Genomic DNA, 19,720 nt, shown 5'->3' with positions numbered 1-19,720 from the left:
TGCTCTTCACGTCCAGTGTTGGGAAGGTCAGGCATCGAAACCGACACAATTGGACTCTCCTTGTGGATTTGTGATTTCGAAGAATGCACAGTTCTTTGCTGTGCTTTTGCCAGCTTAAGTCTTTTCATTTTTCTAGCGAGAGGCTGAGTGCTTCCATCCTCATGTGAAGCTGAACCACTAGCCATGAACATAGGCCAGGGCCTCAGCCGTTCCTTGCCACTCCGTGTGGTAAATGGCATATTGGCAAGTTTACGCTTCTCCTCCGACGATTTTATTTTAGATTTTTGAGTCCTTTTTTTACTGATCTTTTGTGTTTTGGATTTTACATGCTCTGTACTATGACATTGGGCATCGGCCTTGGCAGACGACGTTGATGGAATTTCATTGTCTCGGCCATGACTGGTGGCAGCAGCTTCAGCACGAGGTGGAAGTGGATCTTCATCTTTCCCTATTTTTGGAACCTCAACATTTTTGTTCTCCATATTTTAATAGGCACAACTAAAAGGCACCTCAGGTAAACAATGGAGATGGATGGATACTAGTATACGTATGGATGACGAGTGACTGACGACACAGAGGTAGCTACAGCCGTGGACTACCGTACTGCGTCTGCTAGTATAGAGATGATAATTAATGATATAAAAAAAAATATATATAACTACTGTAGGTATATATAATATAATGACGGACCTGGTGGACACTGTCAGCAGACTCCTAAACTACTAGTATGAAGAAGATAGAAAAAAAAAACCACCACAGGTAGGTAGGTATACAATTATGGACGAGCACTGACGACACAGAGATAGCCACAGCCGTGGACTACCGTACTGCGTCTGCTAGTATAGATAATATACTATTACTACTGTAGGTATATAATATAATGACGGACCTGGTGGACACTGTCAGCAGACTCCTAAACTACTAGTATGAAGAAGATAGAAAAAAACCCCACCACAGGTAGGTAGGTATACAATTATGGACGAGCACTGACGACACAGAGATAGCCACATCCGTGGACTACCGTACTGCGTCTGCTAGTATAGATAATATACTATTACTACTGTAGGTATATAATATAATGACGGACCTGGTGGACACTGTCAGCAGACTCCTAAACTACTAGTATGAAGAAGATAGAAAAAAAACCCACCACAGGTAGGTAGGTATACAATTATGGACGAGCACTGACGACACAGAGATAGCCACAGCCGTGGACTACCGTACTGCGTCTGCTAGTATAGATAATATACTATTACTACTGTAGGTATATAATATAATGACGGACCTGGTGGACACTGTCAGCAGACTCCTAAACTACTAGTATGAAGAAGATAGAAAAAAAACCCCACCACAGGTAGGTAGGTATACAGTTATGGACGAGCACTGACGACACAGAGATAGCCACAGCCGTGGACTACCGTACTGCGTCTGCTAGTATAGATAATATACTATTACTACTGTAGGTATATAATATAATGACGGACCTGGTGGACACTGTCAGCAGACTCCTAAACTACTAGTATGAAGAAGATAGAAAAAAAAACCACCACAGGTAGGTAGGTATACAATTATGGACGAGCACTGACGACACAGAGATAGCCACAGCCGTGGACTACCGTACTGCGTCTGCTAGTATAGATAATATACTATTACTACTGTAGGTATATAATATAATGACGGACCTGGTGGACACTGTCAGCAGACTCCTAAACTACTAGTATGAAGAAGATAGAAAAAAAAACCCCACCACAGGTAGGTAGGTATACAATTATGGACGAGCACTGACGACACAGAGATAGCCACAGCCGTGGACTACCGTACTGCGTCTGCTAGTATAGATAATATACTACTACTACTGTAGGTATATAATATAATGACGGACCTGGTGGACACTGTCAGCAGACTCCTAAGCTACTAGTATGAAGAAGATAGAAAAAAAAACCCCACCACAGGTAGATAGGTATACAATTATGGACGAGCACTGACGACACAGAGATAGCCACAGCCGTGGACTACCGTACTGCGTCTGCTAATATAGAGATGATAAAGATGATAGAGATGAAAAAAATATATATAACACTACTGTAGGTAAATATTTATATAATATAATGAATGACGGACCTGCTGGACACTGTCAGGAGAATGCGTTTATACTATAGAATAAAAAAAAAAAAACACCACAGGAGTGTTTAACTTTTTCAGGCAGACAATATACTGGTGGTCACTGGCAGCAAAAGTGTGCACTGTACTCCTGCTATAACTGCTCCCCAGTCTCCCCCACAATTAAGCTGTGTGAGCAGTGAGCACTCAGCACAGTCAGATATACATAGATGATATATCATGCAGCACACTGAGGCTGAGCACAGATATGGTATGTGACTGTGTATCGTTTTTTTTCAGGCAGAGAACGGATTATAAATAAAACTGGTGGTCACTATCAGCAAAACTCTGCACTGTACTGAGTACTCCTAATGCTCCCCAAAATAGTAGTAAATCAAGTGTCTCTCGAGTCTCTAATCTATTCTAAATGGAGAGGACGCCAGCCACGTCCTCTCCCTATCAATCTCAATGCACGTGTGAAAATGGCGGCGACGCGCGGCTCCTTATATAGAATCCGAGTCTCGCGAGAATCCGACAGCGGGATGATGACGTTCGGGCGCGCAAGGCGGGAGGATCCGAGTCTGCTCGGACCCGTGCAAAAAAGGCTTAAGTTCGGGCGGGTTCGGATTCCGAGGAACCGAACCCGCTCATCTCTAGTATAATCCACCACCCAGTTCACTGTCAGTGAAGACAGATGCAGTCCGTAAGACTGCACTGGCTTCACTGTGACTGCCAGGGACTTCCTATTGGAAATCCTACCTGCCAGTCACAGAAACTACAAGCAGTCCTATTGGGAGGTGTTTCCTCCCTCTGGGACTGCCAGACTCGGCTGCAATAGGCAGAGAGCTAGCTTCTTGTAGGAAGCCAGCTCCCTGCCTCATAGGCCCTAGCCGGCTTCTATGGGCTGCAGCTGATGCAGTCTATAGAAGCTGTGGTTTTGCGCTAGCGCAGTACCGTCGCTGCTACTGTGCATGAGCCGGGTCCTGGCATCTGTGAGCTGTACATAGCACAGGTGCCGGGACACAGGCGGCAGAGAGAAGTGGCAGCCCTCCTTCTCCAACAAGGTAGGAGCCGCCGCTGCTTGGGGCCTTATTCAGCATCGATCACTGGTGCAATCGTATTTGGCCGATTACCAGGCCAGTGCACGCCCAGTGCCTGCTCTGCGCGTGCACTGGCCGTTAAATGCATTCAGAAGTGCGATCACAATGCGGGGCGGCCCTTCACATGCTTGGCGGCCTTGCCCTGTGCTGGGCGGCCCACACCGTGCAAGTGCTAACAGATGCAGTTTGGCTTTTGTAGCAAAGGCCCACACCGTGCAAGTGCTAACAGATGCAGTTTGGCTTTTGTAGCAAAGGCCCACACCGTGCAAGTGCTAACAGATGCAGTTTGGCTTTTGTAGCAAAGGCCCACACCGTGCAAGTGCTAACAGATGCAGTTTGGCTTTTGTAGCCAAACTGCAACTGAAGCTGAAGAAGGTCCATGATGCCTAATTTGTAATGATGGTATTAGGTCTGTATTTCCTTTAAAACTACTATAGTCAAGGAATCATTTTTCTCTTAAGCATACCCCTATTATGGATGGTCACCAGCACATGCTAGAAGGTATAAATGAAATGAAATGTTGTGGTAAATATGTAGGAAGGGTGCAGATTATTCACAGAAAATTGTAATCATTGAAACCGTGATGTTGAATTTATACAGGATGGTGCAAGTTCATAGGTCATTATGTTAAGTAACTTTAAGGAAAAATATTACACCCCACCCTTGCCCATGATAATATTACATGGGTGCACACAGGACCCTTGTTAACAGCAGACCCGTTTAACAGATGGGGTTAATGAGCTTGAGATATAACCTGAAGGGGTTAATGAGCTGTGTCTTTGTCTGTTCTTTCCCCCAATGAAGGTCAATGGAGGACCATGCTTTCCAACTAAAATAAACACCCTATCAAGTTTCAGGCAGATCTTCCTCCTAATTAGGTCATCAGCTCTTGATGAAAAGGTACCATTATGGTTCAGTTTCCTGTCCAGTTCCCTGTTGGGAAAAGTATAGACCGGTAATGTGTTTAACCCCCTTTCAATAGCCTCTTTTCTCTAGGGGGCCACACTTCTCACTGGACCATGTTATGGAGTATGAAATGAATAGCAAAAGCAAGAGTTAATAGTAATATGATAAAACAAGGTCATTTATGTAATCTGTTCCTTTCAAGTTCCTATGTCGTGGCATAGTGCCACATATTAAAAGAGCTTGCAAATACATGTAGCCATTAACGTCCTTCAGGGTGGCGTGATGACGCACAAAGAAGGGAGCTCTGGGACATGGAAATTCATTCTCCAATTTACCGCTGTAAAGAACTAAACATTACGTGACACAAACTTCTCTCCACAGGAAAGAACAGTAATATAGGAAATGGTGTCTGTGATACAGTGGGCACAGCTATAGGAGCAAATGTATCAAGTTTCAGACTTAAGTAATAGTATCACAGCTATTTGTGGCAATTGGAGATGTTACTTCAGTACAACGTATCAATAATCAATAATTTGCCGGTACAGAGCATCTGATAAGGAGCTGGCTCAGCAAAGGGTTTCCCTCATAGTCATAGCTAACATGGGGCGGATCCAGAAGAAAATGATAGGGGGGGCACCATGGAAGGGGCAAGTACATTTGCGTGCGGCTTCGGTGCATGTGAGGTGGCGCTTCTTATACAATGCCCACAGTTGTAGCGCTCATTATGCAATGTCCACTGTACTGGTAGTGCCCCTTATATAGACCCCATAGTAGTGGTGCCCCTTATGCAATGCCCGTATTGCCCCCAGTAGTAATGTTGCCTGTAGTAATGCCCCCAGTCATTATGCCCCCAGTGGTAATTCCCCTGCAGTCATGACCCCAGTAGTTTACCCCCCCCCCCCTTAGTTTAGCCCCCAAGTAGTAATGCCCCTGTAGTTACACCGCCAGTAGTTAGCACCTTTGTAGTTGGCCCCCAGTAATAGTCCCCCAGTAGTTTGCCCCCAGTAGATGCCCCCCCCAGTAATAATGTCCCCCAGCAGTTTGCCCCCAGTAGATGCCCCCTAGTAATAATGTCCTCCAGTAGTTTGCCCCCAGTAGTAATGCCCCTTAGGAGTTTGCCCCCAATAGACGACCCGCCAGTAGTAATGCCCCCAGTAGATGCCCCCCAGTAATAATGCCCCCAGTAGATGCCCCACAGGAAAAATGTCCCCCAGTAGCTACCCCCAATAGATGACCCCCCAGTAGTAATGCCCCCAGTAGATGCCCCCCAGTAATAATGCCCCAGTAGCTGCCCCCAATAGATGACCCCCCAGTAATAATCCCCCCCTACGAGTTTGCCCCAATAGATGACCCCCCTGTAGTAATGCCCCCAGTAGATGGCCCCCAGTAAATGTGGCCCCCAGTAGCTGCCCCCAATAGATGACCACTCAGTAGTGATGCCCCCAGTAGATGCCCCAGTTATAATGCCCCCTGTAGTTTGACCCCCCAGTAGTAATGCCCCTTGTTGATGCCCCCCAGTAGTAATTTCCCCCATAGTTAGCCCCCAGTAGATGCATTAAGGAAGAAAAATACATACTTACCGAGCCCCGTTCCCGCGCCGCTGCAGTCCTCCTCCCTGGGCGTCCGCTCCTCAGTCAGCACTATGAGAGAGACGTCATGACTGACGTCTCTCCCATAGCGCACAGTGACAGCGCCGGAAGCCGGAGCTCAGTACTGAGCTCCTGCCTCCGGCTGCCGCTGTGCAGGGAGACGGGCGCCCGCTGGTAACTCAATCTCAGCAGGCGCCCGTCATCTCCCTATGCGGCGGCGGCACCGGGGGGGGGTCACAAATGACAGGGGGGGCACGGGCCCGAGTGCCCCCCCCCCCCCCCCCCCCCCTAAATCCGCCACTGTAGCTAACATTATACTTCTGGGGCTTACCAGAAACCCTTTTCCATTGCCTTGAGAAACCCGTATTTTTGCACATGAATGCGTATCAGTTTGCTGATAATTGCTCTATAGCGTGAACATCAGCCATCTTAGTTCTGCGTTGGAATTTATTTCCTTACCTTTTAGCATTCTGGGAATAAAATATAATAGCCACATAGTTGTGCAACTTTTTACGCTAACTTTTTTTCATGTTCACTTTAGGACACTACTAAACATATTATTAAATATTTATGCATAAACACTGAGTTTGTATATAGCATTCTACTGGAATAAGTTGATGGAGTGTGATAAAGTGATAAACGAACACGAGGGTGATTCAGAGAGGCGGACGCAGTGCAGTAGCAGATGTGATGGTTGTTGCAGCAGCGACTGCAAAATGTTACAAATTATTCTAATAGAGGCCTCCTGAATGCTTCTGTGATCCGCTGCTGCATCCGAGGAGGTAGTATCGGATCACTTGTGTAAACATTGGCTATATGAGTAAAGGTGGGTACACACTAGTAGATATATCTGCAGATCAATTGATCTGCAGATATATCTATGTACGGATCGGGCAGTGTGCTGTGCATACACACTGCCCGATCCGTCGGGGGACTGACGTCATGAACTGGGCGGGCGGGCGCCCGCCCAGTTCCCCTGTCAATCACCGCCGCCCGCCGCAGCATGTGTACGGGCGGTCAGACGACCACCCCGTACACACACAGCGACGCGCCAATATATCGTTAGATATATTGCCCGTCTGCTGTGCTGCGCAGCCGACGCGATCCGTCTGTGAACGATGGAGTTCACAGACGTATCGCCCGTACACACTGGCCGACAGTCCCGCGATGTATCAGCCGTTCAAGAGAACGGCCGATATATCGACCAGTGTGTACGGGCCTTAACCCTCGGGTTATTCAGGATGGCTGGGCTGTCCACGCTGCCAGCGTAAGTCTGCGATGGAAGATGCACACCTGACTCGGTATGCCTACAAATTGGGGGTGACACTGCCAGGCTATGTAGAATGTTGCCCGGCACCAACTCCTTCCTGCAGCCAAATGGCGCTGCGACTTAAGAGACACTATGTGCAAGGACGCGGGACCTGTTCTGCACATGTGCGGAACGGGTACTGAGCCTGCACTCTCCCAGAAACATCGGAGAAGTACATAAACCTGCGGATCTAAGTTATCGAGCTGCTCATGTGAATGAGTAGAATGCCGTTGTAGGATCTGTAGATCCCTCTCCAGTGAAAAACATTTACCTTTGAATGCTGCACAGAATAGTCTATATCTCTCCATGGCCATACCCTGCACTGCACTGTTTCTGGATATGGATATAAAATAAATAGTAGTAGTAAATAAAAACAACAAAACAATTAAAATAAAAACTATGATTTGCACAATGAGGATATAAAATAAATACATATTTTTAAGGGTTTCTAACAAGAATGTGGGAGAAGGATTTTCTCAGGACAGTTTTTATTAGTTTAAAAAATATATATTTTTATTAAAGCACAAACACACAAATACAAAGAAAATATAAAATACAACATGACACATTACAGACAGATAAAACCTAGATGCGAAAATTGGGCCGGATGGTTTTGTCTTGTAAATGAATGGCACTTTAAATAAACATCTGAGTTCAGCCAGCAACCCGCACCTCCGGCGAACTCGGACAGCATTACATAGAAACAAAGGGGGTAATTCTGAGTTGATCGCAGCAGGAACTTTGGTGGTCATTCCGAGTTGTTCGCTCTGTAAATTTCTTCGCATCGCAGCGATTTTCCGTTTAGTGCGCATACGCAATATCCGCACTGTGACTGCGCCAAGTAAATTTGCTATGCAGTTCGGTATTTTGCTCATGGTTTTTTCATCGTTCTGGTGATCGTAATGTGATTGACAGGAAGTGGGTGTTTCTGGGCGGAAACAGGCCGTTTTATGGGCGTGTGGGAAAAAACGCTACTGTTTCTGGGAAAAACGCGGGAGTGGCTGAAGAAACGGAGGAGTGTCTGGGTGAACGCCAAGCACTGAACTGATCGCACTGGCAGAGTAAGTCTCGAGCTACTCAGAAACTGCACAGAGATGTCTTTTCGCAATATTGCGAATCTTTCGTTCGCAATTTTAAGAAGCTAAGATTCACTCCCAGTAGGCGGCAGCTTAGCGTGTGCAAAGCTGCTAAAAGCAGCTTGCGAGCGAACAACTCGGAATGAGGGCACTTGTTAGCAGTTGGGCAAAACCATGTGCACTGCAGGGGAGGCAGATATAACATGTGCAGAAAGAGTTAGATTTGGGTGGGTTATTGTTAGGGTCTCCTGCCCTGTGCTGCCACGTCGTCATGGCAACCGGGAGACAAGTGCTAGTGGAGTGGCCTGAGCGCAGCTGATACTCCGGTTCGGGTCTTTTGCTGTGCAGTGGTTACAGGCTTTGTGCACGGCAGGGGATCCGGTGCTGGTTTTTGTGCTCACAGTCTGTGAGGTCTGAGTGGGGCGTGGACAGCACCTGCTATATAAGGCCTCTTCTCAGGTTAAGCAGATGCTGCTGAATCTTTGTTGGTTAGTCAGTTCCTGAAAGTTAGCCAGTACTGTGTAGCTTTGTATTTGTTGTTGCTTACTGCAAATAGGCCTTGGGATTTGGTACTACACTCTGCCAATCCAGACCTAGCAGTAAGACTGGAGTCAGTCGTTTAACTTGCCGGGGTTCTTTTGCTACTCTGTGAACTTAGCAAGTTTGCGGCTGTATTCTCAGACTTGCCTGCCAAAATCCTTTCTCACTGTGCAAGGTGTTCTGGTGTAAGTTTAGTGGCAGTAAGCTGAACCAGTGCACTGCAAGTGAGGACTAGGATTGTGGAGACTCTCCTTGTGTCTATTATTCCATCTCTGACCAAGGAGTTCACTGCCACACCCGTTGGTAACCCTTTAGGGTTTTGCTGTTGCCCTTAGCAACAGCATTTCGGGTTCTCTACGTATTAAAACACAACATCTTGTTTCTTTCCATCTGAGCACTCCTATTACTAGGGAGACACCCAGTTTCTTAGCCTCTGGGCTTCTCTGTTCACTTTGTGTTTATTTTGTTACCCTATCACCTTCTGTGTACGTAATGTCATATTCCCCAGTCTGTCTGTGAGTTCATTTGTTTTGCATCCCTATCCGTTCAGACACCAGTACATTCCTGCAGGCACTGGTGTGCATAACAGTTATTTTGTTTCTGTGCAGGGTAAATACTGGCTACTTTATTTTTACACTGGGGGTCATTCCGAGTTGTTCGCTCGGTAAAAATCTTCGCATCGCATCGATTTTCCGCTTAATGCGCATGCGCAATGTCCGCACTGCGACTGCGCCAAGTAAATTTGCTATGCAGTTAGGAATTTTACTCACGGCTTTTTCATCGTTCTGGCGATCGTAGTGTGATTGACAGGAAATGGGTGTTACTGGGCGGAAACAGGCCGTTTTATGGGCGTGTGGGAAAAAACGCTACCGTTTCCGGAAAAAACGCAGGAGTGGCCGGAGAAACGGGGGAGTGTCTGGGCGAACGCTGGGTGTGTTTGTGACGTCAAACCAGGAACGACAAGCACTGAACTGATCGCAGATGCCGAGTAAGGTTGAAGTTACTCAGAAACTGCTACGAGGTGTGTAATTGCAATATTGCGAATACATCGTTCGCAATTTTAAGATGCTAAGATTCACTCCCAGTAGGCGGCGGCTTAGCATGAGCAAATCTGCTAAAATCTGCTTGCGAGCGAACAACTCGGAATGACCCCCACTGCAATTTAGATTGCAGATTGAACACACCACACCCAAATCTAACTCTCTCTGCACATGTTATATCTGCCCTTCCTGCAGTGCACATGGTTTTGCCCAACTGCTAACAAAATTCCTGCTGCGATCAATTTGGAATTACCCCAGGGCCGGACTGGCCATCTGGCACGTCTGGCAAATGCCAGAAGGGCCGATGGCCACGTGGGCCGGTCCAGCGGTCACTGAGACGCGCTGCCGCTCAGTCCGGCGGCAGCGCGTCTCAGCTGTCAGAATTGGAGAGCTGTGAGGGACGGGGGTGAGAGCGCCGGGCGCCCGCCAGCACGGCTGTGTCTGGCGCGGTGCGTATAGCGGACTACAAAGCAGCCGCCGGTTCGTGAGCCAATCAGAGCTCGCGGACCGGCAGCCAATCAGAAGCCGCCGGTCCGCGAGCTCTGATTGGCTCACGAACCGGCGGCTGGTTTGAACGCTATACGCTACCGCGCCAGACACAGCCGCGCTGGCGGGCGCCCGGCGCTCTCACCCCCGTCCCTCACAGCCCGGAAGAGGAGGAGCAGCAGCAGCAGCAGCAGCAGCAGTGCAGCAGCGGTAAGTAGCTGCAGCACTGGCTGCTGTGGGGGCAATTGTATACCTGGCACTGTGGGGGCAATTGGCTGGTACTGTGGGGCATTTGTATACCTGGCACTGTGGGGGCAATTGTTTACCTGGCACTGTGGGGGCATCTGTATACATGGCACTGTGGGGGCATCTGTATACCTTGCACTGTGGGGGCATCTGTATACCTGGCACTGTGGGGGCATTTGTATACCTTGCACTGTGGGGGCATTTGTATACCTGGCACTGTGGGGGCATTTGTGGATCTGGCACTGTGGGGGCATTTGTATACCTGGCACTGTGGGGGCATTTGTATACCTGGCACTGTGGGGGCAATTGTTTACCTGGCACTGTGGGGGCATCTGTATACATGGCACTGTGGGGGCATCTGTATACCTTGCACTGTGGGGGCATCTGTATACCTGGCACTGTGGGGGCATTTGTATACCTGGCACTGTGGGGGCATTTGTGGATCTGGCACTGTGGGGGCATTTGTATACCTGGCACTGTGGGAGCATTTGTATACCTGACACTGTGGGGGCATTTGTATACCTGGCACTGTGGGGGCAATTGTTTACCTGGCACTGTGGGGCAATTGTTTACCTGGCACTGTGGGGGCATTTGTATACCTGGCACTGTGGGGGCATCTGTATACCTGGCACTATGGGGGCATTTGTATACCTGGCACTGTGGGGGCATTTGTATACCTGGCACTGTGGGGGCATTTGTATACCTGACACTGTGGGGGCATTTGTATACCTGGCACTGTGGGGGCAATTGTTTACCTGGCACTGTGGGGGCATCTGTATACATGGCACTGTGGGGGCATCTGTATACCTTGCACTGTGGGGGCATCTGTATACCTGGCACTGTGGGGGCATTTGTATACCTTGCACTGTGGGGGCATTTGTATACCTGGCACTGTGGGGGCATTTGTGGATCTGGCACTGTGGGGGCATTTGTATACCTGGCACTGTGGGGGCATTTGTATACCTGGCACTGTGGGGGCAATTGTTTACCTGGCACTGTGGGGGCATCTGTATACATGGCACTGTGGGGGCATCTGTATACCTTGCACTGTGGGGGCATCTGTATACCTGGCACTGTGGGGGCATTTGTATACCTGGCACTGTGGGGGCATTTGTGGATCTGGCACTGTGGGGGCATTTGTATACCTGGCACTGTGGGGGCATTTGTATACCTGACACTGTGGGGGCATTTGTATACCTGGCACTGTGGGGGCAATTGTTTACCTGGCACTGTGGGGCAATTGTTTACCTGGCACTGTGGGGGCATTTGTATACCTGGCACTGTGGGGGCATCTGTATACCTGGCACTATGGGGGCATTTGTATACCTGGCACTGTGGGGGCATTTGTATACCTGGCACTGTGGGGGCATTTGTATACCTGACACTGTGGGGGCATTTGTATACCTGGCACTGTGGGGGCAATTGTTTACCTGGCACTGTGGGGGCATCTGTATACATGGCACTGTGGGGGCATCTGTATACCTTGCACTGTGGGGGCATCTGTATACCTGGCACTGTGGGGGCATTTGTATACCTGGCACTGTGGGGGCATTTGTATACCTGGCACTGTGGGGGCATTTGTGGATCTGGCACTGTGGGGGCATTTGTATACCTGGCACTGTGGGGGCATTTGTATACCTGGCACTGTGGGGGCAATTGTTTACCTGGCACTGTGGGGGCATCTGTATACATGGCACTGTGGGGGCATCTGTATACCTTGCACTGTGGGGGCATCTGTATACCTGGCACTGTGGGGGCATTTGTATACCTTGCCCTGTGGGGGCATTTGTATACCTGGCACTGTGGGGGCATTTGTGGATCTGGCACTGTGGGGGCATTTGTATACCTGGCACTGTGGGGGCATTTGTATACCTGGCACTGTGGGGGCATTTGTATACCTGGCACTGTGGGGGCATCTAAATACCTGGCACTGTGGGGGCATTTGTATACCTGGCACTGTGGGGGCATTTGTATACCTGACACTGTGGGGGCATTTGTATACCTGGCACTGCACTATCGGGGGAATATAATGTAAATTTTGGCTCATACCGGGTGCTGTAATGTGAATTTTGGCTCATACTGTGTGGTATAATGTGAAAGGGGCAGCAGTACTAGATAGTATAAGGGGTCCTACTATTGTGGTGCAAAATGCGTATAAGGGGTGTATGGTGTGGTAAACTACACTGAAGACCACGCCCCTTTGAGTGGTCACACCCCCTTTGAGTGGCCACGCCCCTTCCCCCCCCCCCCCCCCCCCCTTTTTTTTTTTTTTTATACAAACCTCACAATTCCATACTCCCACTTAAAAATTTCCACTTCAACCACTGGTTGAGTATATTTTAATAGAGAATGATGTACGCCTGTATGTTGTTAGAATATTAATTATATTTGTAAGAACATAGACTAATAAGTGGGAGGAGTCAGGAATAGTAAGGGGAGGAGTCACAGAAGTGGGCCTGTGTGCTTCAAAAATGCCAGGGCCTATTTTTAGTCCCAGTCCGGCCCTGAATTACCCCCATGGTTTTGCTCAACTGCTAACAAAGTTCCTGCTGTGATCAACTCAGAATTACCCCCATAGTTTGTGAGGTTGAAAAAAGACAATTGTCCATCGAGTTCAACCTGTTAAGGGTGTGATAATGTCAAATATTACCTTAAAACATAAAGCTATACACTATTACCGTGGAGCCGCTATGGCCGCTAGACTTATTACACACACTACGGACTAAGTACGCTGTTTGCGTACTGAGTACCGTATGGATACGCACTTAGCGTATCAGACACTGTACCGTGGACGCGACGCACGAGCGGCACGTACGCACACGGATACACGCTTCGTACTAAGCACGCTGTTAGCGCACTGAGTACCGTATTGATAGTTTACGCTATTAGCGTATCAGACGCCGTGCCGTGGGTACAACGTACACGCGGCGCGGACGCACACTGAGTGATATACAGTAAACATTGTTAATGAAACAATGTAAGGATATGCTTATACTCTAAACCTTAGCAGTCAAGTACTGTAACGATGTAACACCTAAAAACCTTAACAATGCTCATACTGTTAAAGCGAGTTAGACGCTAAGAAAGCCCTTTGCAGGAAAGTGAAAACACAACACCGGTTTGTGGTAAACCACTGGACTCTAACACCGCAGTGGATTATTCAGAGAAAAGGGTTAAACAGATACAAGTTATACACTACAGGCTAACAAGGAAATCTAAACAGAACAATAGAGAATAATGGCTACAGAGAATATACATACGTGGGGAATCGTTCGCAAGCGTGTCCTGGACCAGTCCTCAGCTATCAGGGAGAAAGCCTTCAGAGTCTTGTGTCCGGCCAGGCAACAGTGGTCTTTTTATACACAACATACATTCACAATACAATGGTCACTGTAATCTCATTGTTCATTGGACACAGGGATGTGTCTCTACATTACAGCAAAGGTCATAGGTGGATTTGAACAGGTAGGCGATGTCCGTTCCCAACTGCTCTGGTGGGAGGTATCCTCAGGATTCCCGCCGCATGTGTAATTGACAGCAAATACAGTTAATGTTCATATTCTACTTTTGTACATAACTATACGCAGGAGCGAGAGATCCTTTCCTAACTAACACCGGAATGTTACCCTTAAAATACCCTACAGCTGGATACTAGACATCACCTACCAACCTTTATCTGACCCTTCCTATCATGCAAAGAGGAATCTCTCCGTCCAGGAACTGTTTAAACTAACATTTGTCGCTGTCATGGTCTAGGGGAACTACATCTACAAAATGCACTATTTGGGTTAATTATGCAATGTTCTGATTGCACGCTACACACTCACAAACTCCGCCGTAAGTACACATATCATGCGCACGAGTCGCCGGAGCGTCTCTTACGCAACTTGCGGATGTGTGCACGTACGGGGGACTGGGTGCACGAGCAGCGTGCACAGGCATGAGGGGTTAGTACAAGGGATATGTATAACGATATTTTTCGACTTTGACAGGTGGTACACACGGAGCGATGTTCAGCTAAAATTCTAAGCAATCTGTCTAGATTGCTTAGAAATTAGCTGAACATAGCTCCGTGTGTAGGGGTGCTGGCGACAGTGATGGTCAGTCCCGCGCGTCGCTCTCGCCGGTGCTAGATGGCCTGTATGTAGGCACAATCTAGCAGGTCGCTCATTTCACCACTGGGTGGAATGAGCGGCCCCCTGTGTCGATTCCCTCCTCGCTCAGCACATCGCGCTGTGCTGAGCGGGGGGGAGAGATGTGTATTGAGAGGTCTGTGCTAGACCGCTCAGCACACATCTCTGGGGAAATCTCCCCTTCAGTATGTGTGAGGGGGGCCTTCTGCCCCAGATGTTCTGGGATCGGCCTCCTGTCTCGATCCCAGACATCGAAAATCCAAAAATCCAAGGCCAGGGGTCGACCTTCTGCCACTACCCCTGCCCACCAACAGTTTTAGGGACGGAGGTACGCTCCGCCCCTACGGGGTAAAAAATAGGGCCACCGGCCCCAATATCCACACATGTTCATGTTCTATCATATGGGCCCACCAGGTACGGGGGTGCCCATCAATTAATAATAAGACTATAAAATTACCTAAAAGTTCCCCCGAAGTTACTAACGATAAACTCCATAAGTTAAACTAAAATAACCGTTCAGAAACCGGCCACCAAAAGCCGACACAAACAACCCCAGGGAAGCAACAAAAAACCAACTCTCCAGGGCGGGCGGGTGGGTCACGGAAAAACAGGAAAAGAGGCAGGCTGTCCCAGGTCTGAAGACTATATATATGTCAGACCAGCTCCTATACAGAATCCAGCCAATCACAATCCAGGCAGTTTCCCTTACATTCCTCCCACAAAAACTGTAACCCCTTCCATGCCAGAGTGATGCATTTAGAGGCGTGCCGCATGCCCAGCCGGTGAGTTTATTCTGTCTCGGCCACATTCATGACCTACGCAGTCTTACTTTTGAGAACCACCCTTGAATAATTTTAAGACAAAGGTGGTCATTCCGAGTTGTACGCTCGCTGCTATTTTTAGCAGAATTGCTAATAGGCTAAAATCCGGCAGTTCTGCGCATGGGTATGCACAGCAGGGTGCACGTGCTAACAAATTTACACAAAACTATGCTATTTTACTCACGGGTGAACAAAGCTTTTCAATCGCTCTGCTGATCGTAGAGTGATTGACAGGAAGTGGGTGTTTCTGGGCGGAAACTGGCCGTTTTCAGGTAGTGTGCCAAAAAACGCAGGCGTGCCAGGTAAAAACGCAGGAGTGGCTGGAGAAACGGAAGAGTGGCTGGCCGGACGCTGGGCGTATTTGTGACGTCAAATCAGGAACTAAACGGACTGAGGTGATCGCAATCTAGGAGTAGGTCTGGAGCTACTCAGAAACTGCAAGGAAATACTTAATAGCAGAATTGCTAATCTTTCGTTAGCAATTCTGCTATGCTAAGATACACTCCCAGAGGGCGGCGGCTTTGCGTTTGCATTTCTGCTAAAAGTAGCTAGCGAGCGAACAACTCGGAATGAGGGCCAATTATACAGAATAATACAGTTTACTAAAAGCAAGTTGATTCATGGAACAAACATAAAAAAATTCTGCACTGCCTATGGTAGCTGTTCCCCTATCATTAGGAACAGTCTTTAAATATTCATTTACCCTGAAAATAAACCTAGCTGGATTCAGACTGGATGGGCTAATGATAGGCTATCTGCTATCAACATTCCATGTTTGGATGGGCTAATGATAGGCTATCTGCTATCAACATTCCATGTTTCTAATTAGCCTGAAGAAAGAGTCACCAACATTATATCTCCAAAAGAGCTGAGAATACTGAAGTTGTGGGTGGTCACCTGAAATCACTGACATAATCTGTTTGACACCCTCATGTTGTGGGTGATTGGATAGGTATGAGGTTCCTCCATGCTCTGGTAGTTAGACAGTGTCAATGGATAACCCCCAAATTTGCTGCAAGAGCCAGAGATTCACTGAAGCATAGCTTGGAAATGGGAGCTGACAGGGCAAAGAGTTGGCCTGCCAAAGATAAGATCTATTTCTTGTACTGGGCCATGATTAAAAGGACAAGGGACATGCAGAAAGAGCCACAGAGACATATCTGTTTATTTACACAGAGAAGGGGACGGAGCCAGTGGAGAATTAAGTCTCCATCCACCCCAGGTTGTCTGAATCTCCTAGCAACCTATACACCATTACTGGTACACCCCCATTACGTAAACCCTTGCTCCTGTCAAATATCATCACGAAAACAGCTTCAAATTTTCTCTTCAAATGGCTCTGTCCTTACTAAGCACTGCACACTTCCATAACACAATTAAAGCATGTTAGCAACAAATGCCTATGGCTCACATGATAAATAGGCTGCATTGTCTGACTGTTATATAAACCTTGCTGCTCATTACCATACAGTAACCAGTCATCCTGTCTACCATATATATGAAGATATGTAGACCAGAATATCAAATAAGGCAATTACAGACAGACATTACGCATAAGAGGGTTTGCTAGTTGAGAATATCATGTTTGACTCAATTACCATATCTGTCATCAGTTAATCAATGAAGTATGACTTACTAGTTTAACATCCTGCTAAGTTAAATCTAATGGTGCCCATACACTTGTGTGATACCCCCCGATGCAACATCGTGGGGCATGGCACTGGCAGTTCAGGTGCGGTGAAATCGCACCTGAACTGCCAAAGTGATTACCATGCGATCGATCGCATGGTAATCACGAGATGAGCATGCCACCGCCGAGTGGAGCGGCCTCCAGCTGCTCCCAGCGGTGCCCATCGTGCATCGCAGTGCAATATATTGCATGTGCTTTTAAAAACACATGCAATCACACTGCGATGTGATAAATATTAAGTGCAGCACTTAATATCTTGCGAGGCGACATCAGACCAGCGTGGCTGCGCATCGCGTCGCAAGGTGCACAATATGTGCATACAATCCTTCGATTTATCTCACAGATGCGGTCGAAATCGAAGGATTGTATGCCATATCGCACAAGTGTATGGGCTACACTAGATGCCTCTCTTTTTCCAGTGTAATTATGACTATAATATATCCAGACCAGATCAGTTCAGTATTATGGAGCACATGATGATAACTGCATGTGATAGGAAATCACCAGCATCAAAGCAATATTAATACAATCAGTGCAGTCTTGGAGGTGCAATGCAATTAGAGACTATGGTGGCGATTCAGAGATAGACGCAAGCCGCGCATCTGTGCGCAGCGGCCGTGTCCATCTGTTCTGCACACACCCACTGGCCACAGTGTGTGTGCGCGACTCCTATCCTTGTGGCCGCATCCTGAAGAGTGATTGACAGAGGTGCTCGTTCGGGGAGCGGCGTTTCAGCATTGTGGGTGTGTGGCGGCCAAAACAGAAGTGTGGCGCAAGCGTTTTCTGGGCCGCTGCGTAACGTCACACAAAGCCGCTCCAGTAAAAAAAATGGCAGTGGACCGACTGCCAGCGCAGCAAAGCTGCACAGGCAGGTGTCAGCCTCTAATCAATGCGTCCGCAATTAAATTGCGGACGCTTTGTGAGGTGGTGCCACACATGCTGGTTGGCATTACCCGGTGCTGGGAGTCCCCCCAGCATGTGAGGGGATGGACACTGATCTTGCTGCGGATGCAACGACTGCGTCCGTCTCTGAATAACCACCTAGTTAGTATATTTGGTCACAATGTATTTATTCATTTATTAACAGTTTCCTAAAGCAGCAAATTCCGTTGAGCTTCACAATAGGAAAATGGTCTCACATCACCACTTTCCAGTAGCCCAGCATTGCATTACAGATTTAGTTGCACACCTCTATGGAGTGCAAGTAAAAATCTACAATGTTTGGTGGCTGCGAAGTCCCAGAGAAACAGTATGTTGACAACCATTAATAAATCATGAGATATTTTTACAGGGAAATTATTAGATCAGAAGGTTGGTGCTTAACTTAAGACATTAGTTTCAAAGAAGAAATGTAACTTGTGGGTGCCGCAGTGGTTAGCATTGCTGCCCCACAGTCCTGGGGACATGTGTTTATGCCGATGAGGGCACTAGTTTTGTGAAGTTTGTATGTTCTTTCAGTTATTTTCACATAACTCATGTATCCAAGTGGCTGAAAAAAATTCAAACCAATGGTCTCAGTACGTATTATTATTATTATTATTATCTTTTATTTGTAAGGCACCACAAGGTGTATGCTGTGCCATACACTAGGTATACATAAGAACAAGGTAAATATATACTATACTACAGACTGTACATAGCATAAACACAATCACTGGAGTAAAACCAAAATCAGGGAGTCAGGCAGTAATATTTTGTAGGGTGAGAACAGCTATCAATCATCCTGTACCCTTTGTAATGGTGAAGGGATGGAGAAACTGAAGGGAAGGAGAAGAGAGACAAGGAACAATGGGGGTAATTCCAAGTTGATCGCAGCAGGAAATTTTTTAGCAGTTGGGAAAAACCATGTGCACTGCAGGAGGGGGGGGGGATATAACATCTGCAGAGAGAGTTAGATTTGGGTGGGTTATTTTGTTTCATTGCAGGGTAAATACTGGCTGCTTTATTTTTACACTGCAATTTAGATTGCAGATTAAACTCACCACACCCAAATCTATCTCTCTCTGCACGTTATATCTGCCTCCCCTGCAGTGCACATGGGAGGTCATTCCGAGTTGTTCGCTCGCAAGGCGATTTTAGCAGAGTTGCTCACGCTAAGCCGCCGCCTACTGGGAGTGAATCTTAGCTTCTTAAAATTGCGAACGATGTATTCACAATATTGTGATTACAAACTTCTTAGCAGTTTCTGAGTAGCTCCAGACTTACTCGGCATCTGCGATCAGTGCAGTGCTTGTCGTTCCTGGTTTGACGTCACAAACACACCCAGCGTTCGCCCAGACACTCCCCCGTTTCTCCAGCCACTCCTGCGTTTTTTCCGGAAACGGTAGCGTTTTTTCCCACACGCCCATAAAACGGCCTGTTTCCGCCCAGTAACACCCATTTCCTGTCAATCACACTACGATCGCCTGAGCAATGATAAAGCCGTGAGTAAAAATACTAACTTCATAGCAAAATTACTTGGCGCAGTCGCAGTGCGGACATTGCGCATGCGCACTAAGCGGAAAATCGCTGCGATGCGATGAAATTTACCGAGCGAACGACTCGGAATGACCACCATGGTTTTGCCCAACTGCTGCGATCAACTTGGAATTACCCCCTATGATAGTATAGATAGTACAGGTAAAGAACAAGAGAGAAGAGGACACAGTCTGAAAGCATGCATTCTACAAGGATGGAGTGAAGAA

The 19,720-nt window shown here is 47.6% G+C and overlaps 1 long non-coding RNA gene across 2 annotated transcripts in view; it reads right to left on the bottom strand.

Annotated features, from left to right (window-relative positions):
• LOC134980474 (uncharacterized) overlaps positions 1-19,720 on the bottom strand; it is a 65,588-nt gene that overhangs the window by 28,973 nt on the left and 16,895 nt on the right. For both annotated transcript variants that reach the window (XR_010190405.1, XR_010190407.1), the window contains exon 2: positions 7,276-7,337. This is a non-coding gene — a long non-coding RNA (uncharacterized LOC134980474). The remainder of the gene's footprint in view (positions 1-7,275; positions 7,338-19,720) is intronic.

This window comes from Pseudophryne corroboree, chromosome 12 (genome assembly GCF_028390025.1).
Source record: "Pseudophryne corroboree isolate aPseCor3 chromosome 12, aPseCor3.hap2, whole genome shotgun sequence".
Taxonomy (NCBI): Eukaryota; Metazoa; Chordata; class Amphibia; order Anura; family Myobatrachidae; genus Pseudophryne; species Pseudophryne corroboree.
The sequence above is the reverse complement of the archived record's forward strand: the minus strand, read 5'-3'. Positions and strand labels throughout refer to the sequence as shown.